This window comes from Balaenoptera borealis (assembly GCF_965194805.1).
Source record: "Balaenoptera borealis genome assembly, chromosome: 9".
NCBI classification, from domain to species: domain Eukaryota; kingdom Metazoa; phylum Chordata; class Mammalia; order Artiodactyla; family Balaenopteridae; genus Balaenoptera; species Balaenoptera borealis.
In genome coordinates this window covers 72,598,515-72,613,671 of record NC_138873.1, presented here as the reverse complement: position 1 = coordinate 72,613,671, position 15,157 = coordinate 72,598,515, and positions in this window count along the sequence as shown.

Genomic DNA, 15,157 nt, shown 5'->3' with positions numbered 1-15,157 from the left:
TTTAAAAGTAAAAATGGAGGTACTATTCAATCCAGCAGGCGCACCATTGGACCTCTCACCTGAGAAGACAATCGAGAAGACACAGGCCGCAAAAGCTGCAGTGCAGCCTTATTCACAATAGCCAAGACAGTGAAGCAATCAAAATGTCCAACAACAGGTAAATGGATAAAGAAGAAGTGGTCCGTGTACACAATGGAATATTAGCCATGGAAGACAATGAACCATTGCTCTTTGAGGCACCACAAATGAGTCTGGAGATAATCACGAAAGATGAGGTAAGTTGGAAAGCAAAAGACCTGTGTTCTATGATAGCACTTATAGGCGTTATCTAATAACTGACACAAATGAACATATTTCCACAGAGAAAGACACTCACGGATTTAGAAAACAAACTATGCTCATCTAAAACGACAGGTGGGGGGAATGGATAAATTAAGATTAGTGTTACTATACGTATACAAACACATATGGTATACATATCTGAAAAAGACCAACCATATAGCAAGGGAAGTCTGCGGAACCCTCTGTAACATTTTACATGGGAAGAGGATCTGTACTTGAATAGACATATATAATGTACAAATGAACCAGATTGTGTACACCTAGGACAAACAATATTCTATGCTTTACCCCAATTAAAACACTTTTAAAAACCAAGAAGAAATAATGACACATAAACTTATGGGGGTTTCTCCACGCACATTCCAATGGAATTTACAACCTAGGAACACGACTTCCAGAAAGGCTCTGCTGCCCTACTCCCCAGATTTGGGAATGGAGAAATGCTGCCTCCTTGAGGCCACTTCCCACAACAGCAGCTTTAAACCCATTGCTAAAGGTCACTAAATATTCACCAAACTTGCAGTTCGGGAAATGACACCTGCTCTCTAAAAAAACGCTGGGGTGGAAAATCGACCAAATAACTCAAAAGAGGGCAACCTTCCAAGAAGACAATTTCAAGAGTTATATCGTACTGCCAATTGTTTCCTTTTTTTAACGGAAAAGAAAACGGCGGAGAAAAATGATGAGTTTTACGAATTTTCAAAGACATGCAAACCCAAATTACAAAAACCTATCAGCTCACAGCAGCCAGAAGGGCCATTAGCATCAATGCTGTAAACAATAAATGCTGAAGCGATTGTGGAGAAATGCGTACCCTCGATTCTAAGGGGGACGTGGTAAGAGCCACTAATGAAAACACAAAGAAGGTGCTTTGAAAAGGGAAACACGGTGCTACCAGTCAATCAATCACACCCACTGCTGGGCCTATCACCTGAGAAAATGAGAATCAAAAAGTCACAGGCTGGCAATCCTGCACTCCAACAATATTTACCATAGCCAACACTTGGAAGCAATGAAAATGTCCATCAACCGAGGAATGCACAAAGAAGAAGTGGTCCACGTACACAGTGGAAAATTACTCCAATAAAAAATAAAAATTAAATTTAAAAATCCAACGAAAGTAAGGAGACATCAGCTTGTGTGGGTTTGTCCGGGCACACTCCACTCTAATTTATAACCGAGAAACACCACAGGCCGCCAGGGCTTTTCCCTAGTTCCCAGGGTGGGGAACATAGAAAGGCTGCCGCCCTCTGGCAGTTACCTGCAAAAGCAGTTTTAAAGCCTGTGCTAATGGTCATTTCATAGGAACAAGTACTGCAGAACTGTAAATGAAACCTGCCCTCAAAATGTCTTCAGGGAGGTAACGGCCAAAACATTTCAAAAGGTGACACGTACGTTAAGAGAACACTTTGAAGAACTAAGGGGTAATCACTGCTTGAAAAATAAAAAGGACATGCCTTAAAGCTCAATTTCAACGGATTATGAGGCACATGCGAATTCAACCACAAAGAGGTATCAGCTCACACTTGTCAGAATAACCATGAGCAAGAAAACTACAAACAATAACTGCTGAAGGTGTTGTGGAGAAATGCATACCCTCAACTTCAAGGGGGACGTAAGTTGGAAAGGGCCACGAATGAGAACAGAATGGAGGTGCCTTAAAAAGGTAAACATTGTGCTACCATATGATCCAGCAGGCCCACTCCTCCACCTATAATCTAAGAAGAGAGAATTGGAAAGACACAGGCAGGCAAATCTGCATTGCCCAGTATTACAATAGCCAAGATATGGAAGTAACCAAAAAGACCACCAACAGATGGGTGGGCAAAGAAGAACTCCTCCATGTACAGATGGAATATTCGCTAGTGAAAAAAATGAAACAATGCCATTTGCAGCACCATAGATGAGTCTAGACGTAATCACGCCACGTGTAGTAAGTGAGAAAGCAAAAGGCACATATCCTATCATATCACTTTCAGGAGTTACTTAAAAATTGATACCAATGAAGATATTTCCACAGAGAAAGGCAATCACAGATTCATTAAAAAACTTATGGTTCACCAAATAGAAAGGGATGAGGATTGGATACATTGCCATATTGGGGTTAACAGAGATATACAAACCATGTGAAATATATAACCCCCAAAGACGTACGGAAGACCAGGAGAAGACTACTCAACATTGTGTCATAACCTACATTGGCAAAGGATGCGAGGAAGAATAGATACATGTATATGTGTGAAAGAACCACATCTTGCACACCTAGAACAAACAAACCATTGTAATCAAATTTGCTGGGATAAAAAATAAAAAGTAAATTACAAATACGAACAAGAAGTAATGAGACATAAAGTTAAAGGGCTTTTTCCTGGCACATTCCATTCTAATATACAACCTCGAACACCACTTCCATTAAGGCTCTGTTTCCCTAGGAACCAAATTTGGTAAAGGAGAAATGCTGCCACCTAGTGGCCGTTTCCTGCAAGAGCAGCTTTAAAGTCACAGCTAATGGTCACTTAACATTCACAAGGACTCAGGGCTGTAAAGGACACTTGCCCTAAATATTTGTGCTGAAGTAGGGAATGGACAAAAAATTCAAAACAGGCAAATGTTTCAAGAAGAGATTAGGAAGAGTTAAGTTTTACTCACACTCTTTGTAAAAAAAAAGGAAAATGGATAAAAGCTCAACCTCAGGGAGTGTTAGACGCATGCAATCTAATCTACAAAAAGTTTCAACTTACACCAGTCGGCTGACCATCAGCAAAAAGTCTACAAACAATAAATGCTGAAGGGGTTTTAGAGAACTGTGTACCCTCTGCCTGCTGGTGAGACGTAAAGGGGTAACAGCCAATAATGAGAACAGAAAGGAGCTGCGTTTAAAAGTAAAAATGGAGGTACTATTCAATCCAGCAGGCGCACCATTGGACCTCTCACCTGAGAAGACAATCGAGAAGACACAGGCCGCAAAAGCTGCAGTGCAGCCTTATTCACAATAGCCAAGACAGTGAAGCAATCAAAATGTCCAACAACAGGTAAATGGATAAAGAAGAAGTGGTCCGTGTACACAATGGAATATTAGCCATGGAAGACAATGAACCATTGCTCTTTGAGGCACCACAAATGAGTCTGGAGATAATCACGAAAGATGAGGTAAGTTGGAAAGCAAAAGACCTGTGTTCTATGATAGCACTTATAGGCGTTATCTAATAACTGACACAAATGAACATATTTCCACAGAGAAAGACACTCACGGATTTAGAAAACAAACTATGCTCATCTAAAACGACAGGTGGGGGGAATGGATAAATTAAGATTAGTGTTACTATACGTATACAAACACATATGATATACATATCTGAAAAAGACCAACCATATAGCAAGGGAAGTCTGCGGAACCCTCTGTAACATTTTACATGGGAAGAGGATCTGTACTTGAATAGACATATATAATGTACAAATGAACCAGATTGTGTACACCTAGGACAAACAATATTCTAAGCTTTACCCCAATTAAAACACTTTTAAAAACCAAGAAGTAATAATGACACATAAACTTATGGGGGTTTCTCCACGCACATTCCAATGTAATTTACAACCTAGGAACACGACTTCCAGAAAGGCTCTGCTGCCCTACTCCCCAGATTTGGGAATGGAGAAATGCTGCCTCCTTGAGGCCACTTCCCACAACAGCAGCTTTAAACCCATTGCTAAAGGTCACTAAATATTCACCAAACTTGCAGTTCGGGAAATGACACCTGCTCTCTAAAAAAACGCTGGGGTGGAAAATCGACCAAATAACTCAAAAGAGGGCAACCTTCCAAGAAGACAATTTCAAGAGTTATATCGTACTGCCAATTGTTTCCTTTTTTTAACGGAAAAGAAAACGGCGGAGAAAAATGATGAGTTTTACGAATTTTCAAAGACATGCAAACCCAAATTACAAAAACCTATCAGCTCACAGCAGCCAGAAGGGCCATTAGCATCAATGCTGTAAACAATAAATGCTGAAGCGATTGTGGAGAAATGCGTACCCTCGATTCTAAGGGGGACGTGGTAAGAGCCACTAATGAAAACACAAAGAAGGTGCTTTGAAAAGGGAAACACGGTGCTACCAGTCAATCAATCACACCCACTGCTGGGCCTATCACCTGAGAAAATGAGAATCAAAAAGTCACAGGCTGGCAATCCTGCACTCCAACAATATTTACCATAGCCAACACTTGGAAGCAATGAAAATGTCCATCAACCGAGGAATGCACAAAGAAGAAGTGGTCCACGTACACAGTGGAAAATTACTCCAATAAAAAATAAAAATTAAATTTAAAAATCCAACGAAAGTAAGGAGACATCAGCTTGTGTGGGTTTGTCCGGGCACACTCCACTCTAATTTATAACCGAGAAACACCACAGGCCGCCAGGGCTTTTCCCTAGTTCCCAGGGTGGGGAACATAGAAAGGCTGCCGCCCTCTGGCAGTTACCTGCAAAAGCAGTTTTAAAGCCTGTGCTAATGGTCATTTCATAGGAACAAGTACTGCAGAACTGTAAATGAAACCTGCCCTCAAAATGTCTTCAGGGAGGTAACGGCCAAAACATTTCAAAAGGTGACACGTACGTTAAGAGAACACTTTGAAGAACTAAGGGGTAATCACTGCTTGAAAAATAAAAAGGACATGCCTTAAAGCTCAATTTCAACGGATTATGAGGCACATGCGAATTCAACCACAAAGAGGTATCAGCTCACACTTGTCAGAATAACCATGAGCAAGAAAACTACAAACAATAAATGCTGAAGGTGTTGTGGAGAAATGCATACCCTCAACTTCAAGGGGGACGTAAGTTGGAAAGGGCCACGAATGAGAACAGAATGGAGGTGCCTTAAAAAGGTAAACATTGTGCTACCATATGATCCAGCAGGCCCACTCCTCCACCTATAATCTAAGAAGAGAGAATTGGAAAGACACAGGCAGGCAAATCTGCATTGCCCAGTATTACAATAGCCAAGATATGGAAGTAACCAAAAAGACCACCAACAGATGGGTGGGCAAAGAAGAACTCCTCCATGTACAGATGGAATATTCGCTAGTGAAAAAAATGAAACAATGCCATTTGCAGCACCATAGATGAGTCTAGACGTAATCACGCCACGTGTAGTAAGTGAGAAAGCAAAAGGCACATATCCTATCATATCACTTTCAGGAGTTACTTAAAAATTGATACCAATGAAGATATTTCCACAGAGAAAGGCAATCACAGATTCATTAAAAAACTTATGGTTCACCAAATAGAAAGGGATGAGGATTGGATACATTGCCATATTGGGGTTAACAGAGATATACAAACCATGTGAAATATATAACCCCCAAAGACGTACGGAAGACCAGGAGAAGACTACTCAACATTGTGTCATAACCTACATTGGCAAAGGATGCGAGGAAGAATAGATACATGTATATGTGTGAAAGAACCACATCTTGCACACCTAGAACAAACAAACCATTGTAATCAAATTTGCTGGGATAAAAAATAAAAAGTAAATTACAAATACGAACAAGAAGTAATGAGACATAAAGTTAAAGGGCTTTTTCCTGGCACATTCCATTCTAATATACAACCTCGAACACCACTTCCATTAAGGCTCTGTTTCCCTAGGAACCAAATTTGGTAAAGGAGAAATGCTGCCACCTAGTGGCCGTTTCCTGCAAGAGCAGCTTTAAAGTCACAGCTAATGGTCACTTAACATTCACAAGGACTCAGGGCTGTAAAGGACACTTGCCCTAAATATTTGTGCTGAAGTAGGGAATGGACAAAAAATTCAAAACAGGCAAATGTTTCAAGAAGAGATTAGGAAGAGTTAAGTTTTACTCACACTCTTTGTAAAAAAAAGGAAAATGGATAAAAGCTCAACCTCAGGGAGTGTTAGACGCATGCAATCTAATCTACAAAAAGTTTCAACTTACACCAGTCGGCTGACCATCAGCAAAAAGTCTACAAACAATAAATGCTGAAGGGGTTTTAGAGAACTGTGTACCCTCTGCCTGCTGGTGAGACGTAAAGGGGTAACAGCCAATAATGAGAACAGAAAGGAGCTGCGTTTAAAAGTAAAAATGGAGGTACTATTCAATCCAGCAGGCGCACCATTGGACCTCTCACCTGAGAAGACAATCGAGAAGACACAGGCCGCAAAAGCTGCAGTGCAGCCTTATTCACAATAGCCAAGACAGTGAAGCAATCAAAATGTCCAACAACAGGTAAATGGATAAAGAAGAAGTGGTCCGTGTACACAATGGAATATTAGCCATGGAAGACAATGAACCATTGCTCTTTGAGGCACCACAAATGAGTCTAGAGATAATCACGAAAGATGAGGTAAGTTGGAAAGCAAAAGACCTGTGTTCTATGATAGCACTTATAGGCGTTATCTAATAACTGACACAAATGAACATATTTCCACAGAGAAAGACACTCACGGATTTAGAAAACAAACTATGCTCATCTAAAACGACAGGTTGGGGGAATGGATAAATTAAGATTAGTGTTACTATACGTATACAAACACATATGATATACATATCTCAAAAAGACCAACCATATAGCAAGGGAAGTCTGCGGAACCCTCAGTAACATTTTACATGGGAAGAGGATCTGTACTTGAATAGACATATATAATGTACAAATGAACCAGATTGTGTACACCTAGGACAAACAATATTCTATGCTTTACCCCAATTAAAACACTTTTAAAAACCAAGAGGAAATAATGACACATAAACTTATGGGGCTTTCTCCACGCACATTCCAATGTAATTTACAACCTAGGAACACGACTTCCAGAAAGGCTCTGCTGCCCTACTCCCCAGATTTGGGAATGGAGAAATGCTGCCTCCTTGAGGCCACTTCCCACAACAGCAGCTTTAAACCCATTGCTAAAGGTCACTAAATATTCACCAAACTTGCAGTTCGGGAAATGACACCTGCTCTCTAAAAAAACGCTGGGGTGGAAAATCGACCAAATAACTCAAAAGAGGGCAACCTTCCAAGAAGACAATTTCAAGAGTTATATCGTACTGCCAATTGTTTCCTTTTTTTAACGGAAAAGAAAACGGCGGAGAAAAATGATGAGTTTTACGAATTTTCAAAGACATGCAAACCCAAATTACAAAAACCTATCAGCTCACAGCAGCCAGAAGGGCCATTAGCATCAATGCTGTAAACAATAAATGCTGAAGCGATTGTGGAGAAATGCGTACCCTCGATTCTAAGGGGGACGTGGTAAGAGCCACTAATGAAAACACAAAGAAGGTGCTTTGAAAAGGGAAACACGGTGCTACCAGTCAATCAATCACACCCACTGCTGGGCCTATCACCTGAGAAAATGAGAATCAAAAAGTCACAGGCTGGCAATCCTGCACTCCAACAATATTTACCATAGCCAACACTTGGAAGCAATGAAAATGTCCATCAACCGAGGAATGCACAAAGAAGAAGTGGTCCACGTACACAGTGGAAAATTACTCCAATAAAAAATAAAAATTAAATTTAAAAATCCAACGAAAGTAAGGAGACATCAGCTTGTGTGGGTTTGTCCGGGCACACTCCACTCTAATTTATAACCGAGAAACACCACAGGCCGCCAGGGCTTTTCCCTAGTTCCCAGGGTGGGGAACATAGAAAGGCTGCCGCCCTCTGGCAGTTACCTGCAAAAGCAGTTTTAAAGCCTGTGCTAATGGTCATTTCATAGGAACAAGTACTGCAGAACTGTAAATGAAACCTGCCCTCAAAATGTCTTCAGGGAGGTAACGGCCAAAACATTTCAAAAGGTGACACGTACGTTAAGAGAACACTTTGAAGAACTAAGGGGTAATCACTGCTTGAAAAATAAAAAGGACATGCCTTAAAGCTCAATTTCAACGGATTATGAGGCACATGCGAATTCAACCACAAAGAGGTATCAGCTCACACTTGTCAGAATAACCATGAGCAAGAAAACTACAAACAATAACTGCTGAAGGTGTTGTGGAGAAATGCATACCCTCAACTTCAAGGGGGACGTAAGTTGGAAAGGGCCACGAATGAGAACAGAATGGAGGTGCCTTAAAAAGGTAAACATTGTGCTACCATATGATCCAGCAGGCCCACTCCTCCACCTATAATCTAAGAAGAGAGAATTGGAAAGACACAGGCAGGCAAATCTGCATTGCCCAGTATTACAATAGCCAAGATATGGAAGTAACCAAAAAGACCACCAACAGATGGGTGGGCAAAGAAGAACTCCTCCATGTACAGATGGAATATTCGCTAGTGAAAAAAATGAAACAATGCCATTTGCAGCACCATAGATGAGTCTAGACGTAATCACGCCACGTGTAGTAAGTGAGAAAGCAAAAGGCACATATCCTATCATATCACTTTCAGGAGTTACTTAAAAATTGATACCAATGAAGATATTTCCACAGAGAAAGGCAATCACAGATTCATTAAAAAACTTATGGTTCACCAAATAGAAAGGGATGAGGATTGGATACATTGCCATATTGGGGTTAACAGAGATATACAAACCATGTGAAATATATAACCCCCAAAGACGTACGGAAGACCAGGAGAAGACTACTCAACATTGTGTCATAACCTACATTGGCAAAGGATGCGAGGAAGAATAGATACATGTATATGTGTGAAAGAACCACATCTTGCACACCTAGAACAAACAAACCATTGTAATCAAATTTGCTGGGATAAAAAATAAAAAGTAAATTACAAATACGAACAAGAAGTAATGAGACATAAAGTTAAAGGGCTTTTTCCTGGCACATTCCATTCTAATATACAACCTAGAACACCACTTCCATTAAGGCTCTGTTTCCCTAGGAACCAAATTTGGTAAAGGAGAAATGCTGCCACCTAGTGGCCGTTTCCTGCAAGAGCAGCTTTAAAGTCACAGCTAATGGTCACTTAACATTCACAAGGACTCAGGGCTGTAAAGGACACTTGCCCTAAATATTTGTGCTGAAGTAGGGAATGGACAAAAAATTCAAAACAGGCAAATGTTTCAAGAAGAGATTAGGAAGAGTTAAGTTTTACTCACACTCTTTGTAAAAAAAAAGGAAAATGGATAAAAGCTCAACCTCAGGGAGTGTTAGACGCATGCAATCTAATCTACAAAAAGTTTCAACTTACACCAGTCGGCTGACCATCAGCAAAAAGTCTACAAACAATAAATGCTGAAGGGGTTTTAGAGAACTGTGTACCCTCTGCCTGCTGGTGAGACGTAAAGGGGTAACAGCCAATAATGAGAACAGAAAGGAGCTGCGTTTAAAAGTAAAAATGGAGGTACTATTCAATCCAGCAGGCGCACCATTGGACCTCTCACCTGAGAAGACAATCGAGAAGACACAGGCCGCAAAAGCTGCAGTGCAGCCTTATTCACAATAGCCAAGACAGTGAAGCAATCAAAATGTCCAACAACAGGTAAATGGATAAAGAAGAAGTGGTCCGTGTACACAATGGAATATTAGCCATGGAAGACAATGAACCATTGCTCTTTGAGGCACCACAAATGAGTCTGGAGATAATCACGAAAGATGAGGTAAGTTGGAAAGCAAAAGACCTGTGTTCTATGATAGCACTTATAGGCGTTATCTAATAACTGACACAAATGAACATATTTCCACAGAGAAAGACACTCACGGATTTAGAAAACAAACTATGCTCATCTAAAACGACAGGTGGGGGGAATGGATAAATTAAGATTAGTGTTACTATACGTATACAAACACATATGGTATACATATCTCAAAAAGACCAACCATATAGCAAGGGAAGTCTGCGGAACCCTCTGTAACATTTTACATGGGAAGAGGATCTGTACTTGAATAGACATATATAATGTACAAATGAACCAGATTGTGTACACCTAGGACAAACAATATTCTAAGCTTTACCCCAATTAAAACACTTTTAAAAACCAAGAAGAAATAATGACACATAAACTTATGGGGGTTTCTCCACGCACATTCCAATGTAATTTACAACCTAGGAACACGACTTCCAGAAAGGCTCTGCTGCCCTACTCCCCAGATTTGGGAATGGAGAAATGCTGCCTCCTTGAGGCCACTTCCCACAACAGCAGCTTTAAACCCATTGCTAAAGGTCACTAAATATTCACCAAACTTGCAGTTCGGGAAATGACACCTGCTCTCTAAAAAAACGCTGGGGTGGAAAATCGACCAAATAACTCAAAAGAGGGCAACCTTCCAAGAAGACAATTTCAAGAGTTATATCGTACTGCCAATTGTTTCCTTTTTTTAACGGAAAAGAAAACGGCGGAGAAAAATGATGAGTTTTACGAATGTTCAAAGACATGCAAACCCAAATTACAAAAACCTATCAGCTCACAGCAGCCAGAAGGGCCATTAGCATCAATGCTGTAAACAATAAATGCTGAAGCGATTGTGGAGAAATGCGTACCCTCGATTCTAAGGGGGACGTGGTAAGAGCCACTAATGAAAACACAAAGAAGGTGCTTTGAAAAGGGAAACACGGTGCTACCAGTCAATCAATCACACCCACTGCTGGGCCTATCACCTGAGAAAATGAGAATCAAAAAGTCACAGGCTGGCAATCCTGCACTCCAACAATATTTACCATAGCCAACACTTGGAAGCAATGAAAATGTCCATCAACCGAGGAATGCACAAAGAAGAAGTGGTCCACGTACACAGTGGAAAATTACTCCAATAAAAAATAAAAATTAAATTTAAAAATCCAACGAAAGTAAGGAGACATCAGCTTGTGTGGGTTTGTCCGGGCACACTCCACTCTAATTTATAACCGAGAAACACCACAGGCCGCCAGGGCTTTTCCCTAGTTCCCAGGGTGGGGAACATAGAAAGGCTGCCGCCCTCTGGCAGTTACCTGCAAAAGCAGTTTTAAAGCCTGTGCTAATGGTCATTTCATAGGAACAAGTACTGCAGAACTGTAAATGAAACCTGCCCTCAAAATGTCTTCAGGGAGGTAACGGCCAAAACATTTCAAAAGGTGACACGTACGTTAAGAGAACACTTTGAAGAACTAAGGGGTAATCACTGCTTGAAAAATAAAAAGGACATGCCTTAAAGCTCAATTTCAACGGATTATGAGGCACATGCGAATTCAACCACAAAGAGGTATCAGCTCACACTTGTCAGAATAACCATGAGCAAGAAAACTACAAACAATAAATGCTGAAGGTGTTGTGGAGAAATGCATACCCTCAACTTCAAGGGGGACGTAAGTTGGAAAGGGCCACGAATGAGAACAGAATGGAGGTGCCTTAAAAAGGTAAACATTGTGCTACCATATGATCCAGCAGGCCCACTCCTCCACCTATAATCTAAGAAGAGAGAATTGGAAAGACACAGGCAGGCAAATCTGCATTGCCCAGTATTACAATAGCCAAGATATGGAAGTAACCAAAAAGACCACCAACAGATGGGTGGGCAAAGAAGAACTCCTCCATGTACAGATGGAATATTCGCTAGTGAAAAAAATGAAACAATGCCATTTGCAGCACCATAGATGAGTCTAGACGTAATCACGCCACGTGTACTAAGTGAGAAAGCAAAAGGCACATATCCTATCATATCACTTTCAGGAGTTACTTAAAAATTGATACCAATGAAGATATTTCCACAGAGAAAGGCAATCACAGATTCATTAAAAAACTTATGGTTCACCAAATAGAAAGGGATGAGGATTGGATACATTGCCATATTGGGGTTAACAGAGATATACAAACCATGTGAAATATATAACCCCCAAAGACGTACGGAAGACCAGGAGAAGACTACTCAACATTGTGTCATAACCTACATTGGCAAAGGATGCGAGGAAGAATAGATACATGTATATGTGTGAAAGAACCACATCTTGCACACCTAGAACAAACAAACCATTGTAATCAAATTTGCTGGGATAAAAAATAAAAAGTAAATTACAAATACGAACAAGAAGTAATGAGACATAAAGTTAAAGGGCTTTTTCCTGGCACATTCCATTCTAATATACAACCTCGAACACCACTTCCATTAAGGCTCTGTTTCCCTAGGAACCAAATTTGGTAAAGGAGAAATGCTGCCACCTAGTGGCCGTTTCCTGCAAGAGCAGCTTTAAAGTCACAGCTAATGGTCACTTAACATTCACAAGGACTCAGGGCTGTAAAGGACACTTGCCCTAAATATTTGTGCTGAAGTAGGGAATGGACAAAAAATTCAAAACAGGCAAATGTTTCAAGAAGAGATTAGGAAGAGTTAAGTTTTACTCACACTCTTTGTAAAAAAAAAGGAAAATGGATAAAAGCTCAACCTCAGGGAGTGTTAGACGCATGCAATCTAATCTACAAAAAGTTTCAACTTACACCAGTCGGCTGACCATCAGCAAAAAGTCTACAAACAATAAATGCTGAAGGGGTTTTAGAGAACTGTGTACCCTCTGCCTGCTGGTGAGACGTAAAGGGGTAACAGCCAATAATGAGAACAGAAAGGAGCTGCGTTTAAAAGTAAAAATGGAGGTACTATTCAATCCAGCAGGCGCACCATTGGACCTCTCACCTGAGAAGACAATCGAGAAGACACAGGCCGCAAAAGCTGCAGTGCAGCCTTATTCACAATAGCCAAGACAGTGAAGCAATCAAAATGTCCAACAACAGGTAAATGGATAAAGAAGAAGTGGTCCGTGTACACAATGGAATATTAGCCATGGAAGACAATGAACCATTGCTCTTTGAGGCACCACAAATGAGTCTGGAGATAATCACGAAAGATGAGGTAAGTTGGAAAGCAAAAGACCTGTGTTCTATGATAGCACTTATAGGCGTTATCTAATAACTGACACAAATGAACATATTTCCACAGAGAAAGACACTCACGGATTTAGAAAACAAACTATGCTCATCTAAAACGACAGGTGGGGGGAATGGATAAATTAAGATTAGTGTTACTATACGTATACAAACACATATGGTATACATATCTGAAAAAGACCAACCATATAGCAAGGGAAGTCTGCGGAACCCTCTGTAACATTTTACATGGGAAGAGGATCTGTACTTGAATAGACATATATAATGTACAAATGAACCAGATTGTGTACACCTAGGACAAACAATATTCTATGCTTTACCCCAATTAAAACACTTTTAAAAACCAAGAAGAAATAATGACACATAAACTTATGGGGGTTTCTCCACGCACATTCCAATGTAATTTACAACCTAGGAACACGACTTCCAGAAAGGCTCTGCTGCCCTACTCCCCAGATTTGGGAATGGAGAAATGCTGCCTCCTTGAGGCCACTTCCCACAACAGCAGCTTTAAACCCATTGCTAAAGGTCACTAAATATTCACCAAACTTGCAGTTCGGGAAATGACACCTGCTCTCTAAAAAAACGCTGGGGTGGAAAATCGACCAAATAACTCAAAAGAGGGCAACCTTCCAAGAAGACAATTTCAAGAGTTATATCGTACTGCCAATTGTTTCCTTTTTTTAACGGAAAAGAAAACGGCGGAGAAAAATGATGAGTTTTACGAATTTTCAAAGACATGCAAACCCAAATTACAAAAACCTATCAGCTCACAGCAGCCAGAAGGGCCATTAGCATCAATGCTGTAAACAATAAATGCTGAAGCGATTGTGGAGAAATGCGTACCCTCGATTCTAAGGGGGACGTGGTAAGAGCCACTAATGAAAACACAAAGAAGGTGCTTTGAAAAGGGAAACACGGTGCTACCAGTCAATCAATCACACCCACTGCTGGGCCTATCACCTGAGAAAATGAGAATCAAAAAGTCACAGGCTGGCAATCCTGCACTCCAACAATATTTACCATAGCCAACACTTGGAAGCAATGAAAATGTCCATCAACCGAGGAATGCACAAAGAAGAAGTGGTCCACGTACACAGTGGAAAATTACTCCAATAAAAAATAAAAATTAAATTTAAAAATCCAACGAAAGTAAGGAGACATCAGCTTGTGTGGGTTTGTCCGGGCACACTCCACTCTAATTTATAACCGAGAAACACCACAGGCCGCCAGGGCTTTTCCCTAGTTCCCAGGGTGGGGAACATAGAAAGGCTGCCGCCCTCTGGCAGTTACCTGCAAAAGCAGTTTTAAAGCCTGTGCTAATGGTCATTTCATAGGAACAAGTACTGCAGAACTGTAAATGAAACCTGCCCTCAAAATGTCTTCAGGGAGGTAACGGCCAAAACATTTCAAAAGGTGACACGTACGTTAAGAGAACACTTTGAAGAACTAAGGGGTAATCACTGCTTGAAAAATAAAAAGGACATGCCTTAAAGCTCAATTTCAACGGATTATGAGGCACATGCGAATTCAACCACAAAGAGGTATCAGCTCACACTTGTCAGAATAACCATGAGCAAGAAAACTACAAACAATAAATGCTGAAGGTGTTGTGGAGAAATGCATACCCTCAACTTCAAGGGGGACGTAAGTTGGAAAGGGCCACGAATGAGAACAGAATGGAGGTGCCTTAAAAAGGTAAACATTGTGCTACCATATGATCCAGCAGGCCCACTCCTCCACCTATAATCTAAGAAGAGAGAATTGGAAAGACACAGGCAGGCAAATCTGCATTGCCCAGTATTACAATAGCCAAGATATGGAAGTAACCAAAAAGACCACCAACAGATGGGTGGGCAAAGAAGAACTCCTCCATGTACAGATGGAATATTCGCTAGTGAAAAAAATGAAACAATGCCATTTGCAGCACCATAGATGAGTCTAGACGTAATCACGCCACGTGTACTAAGTGAGAAAGCA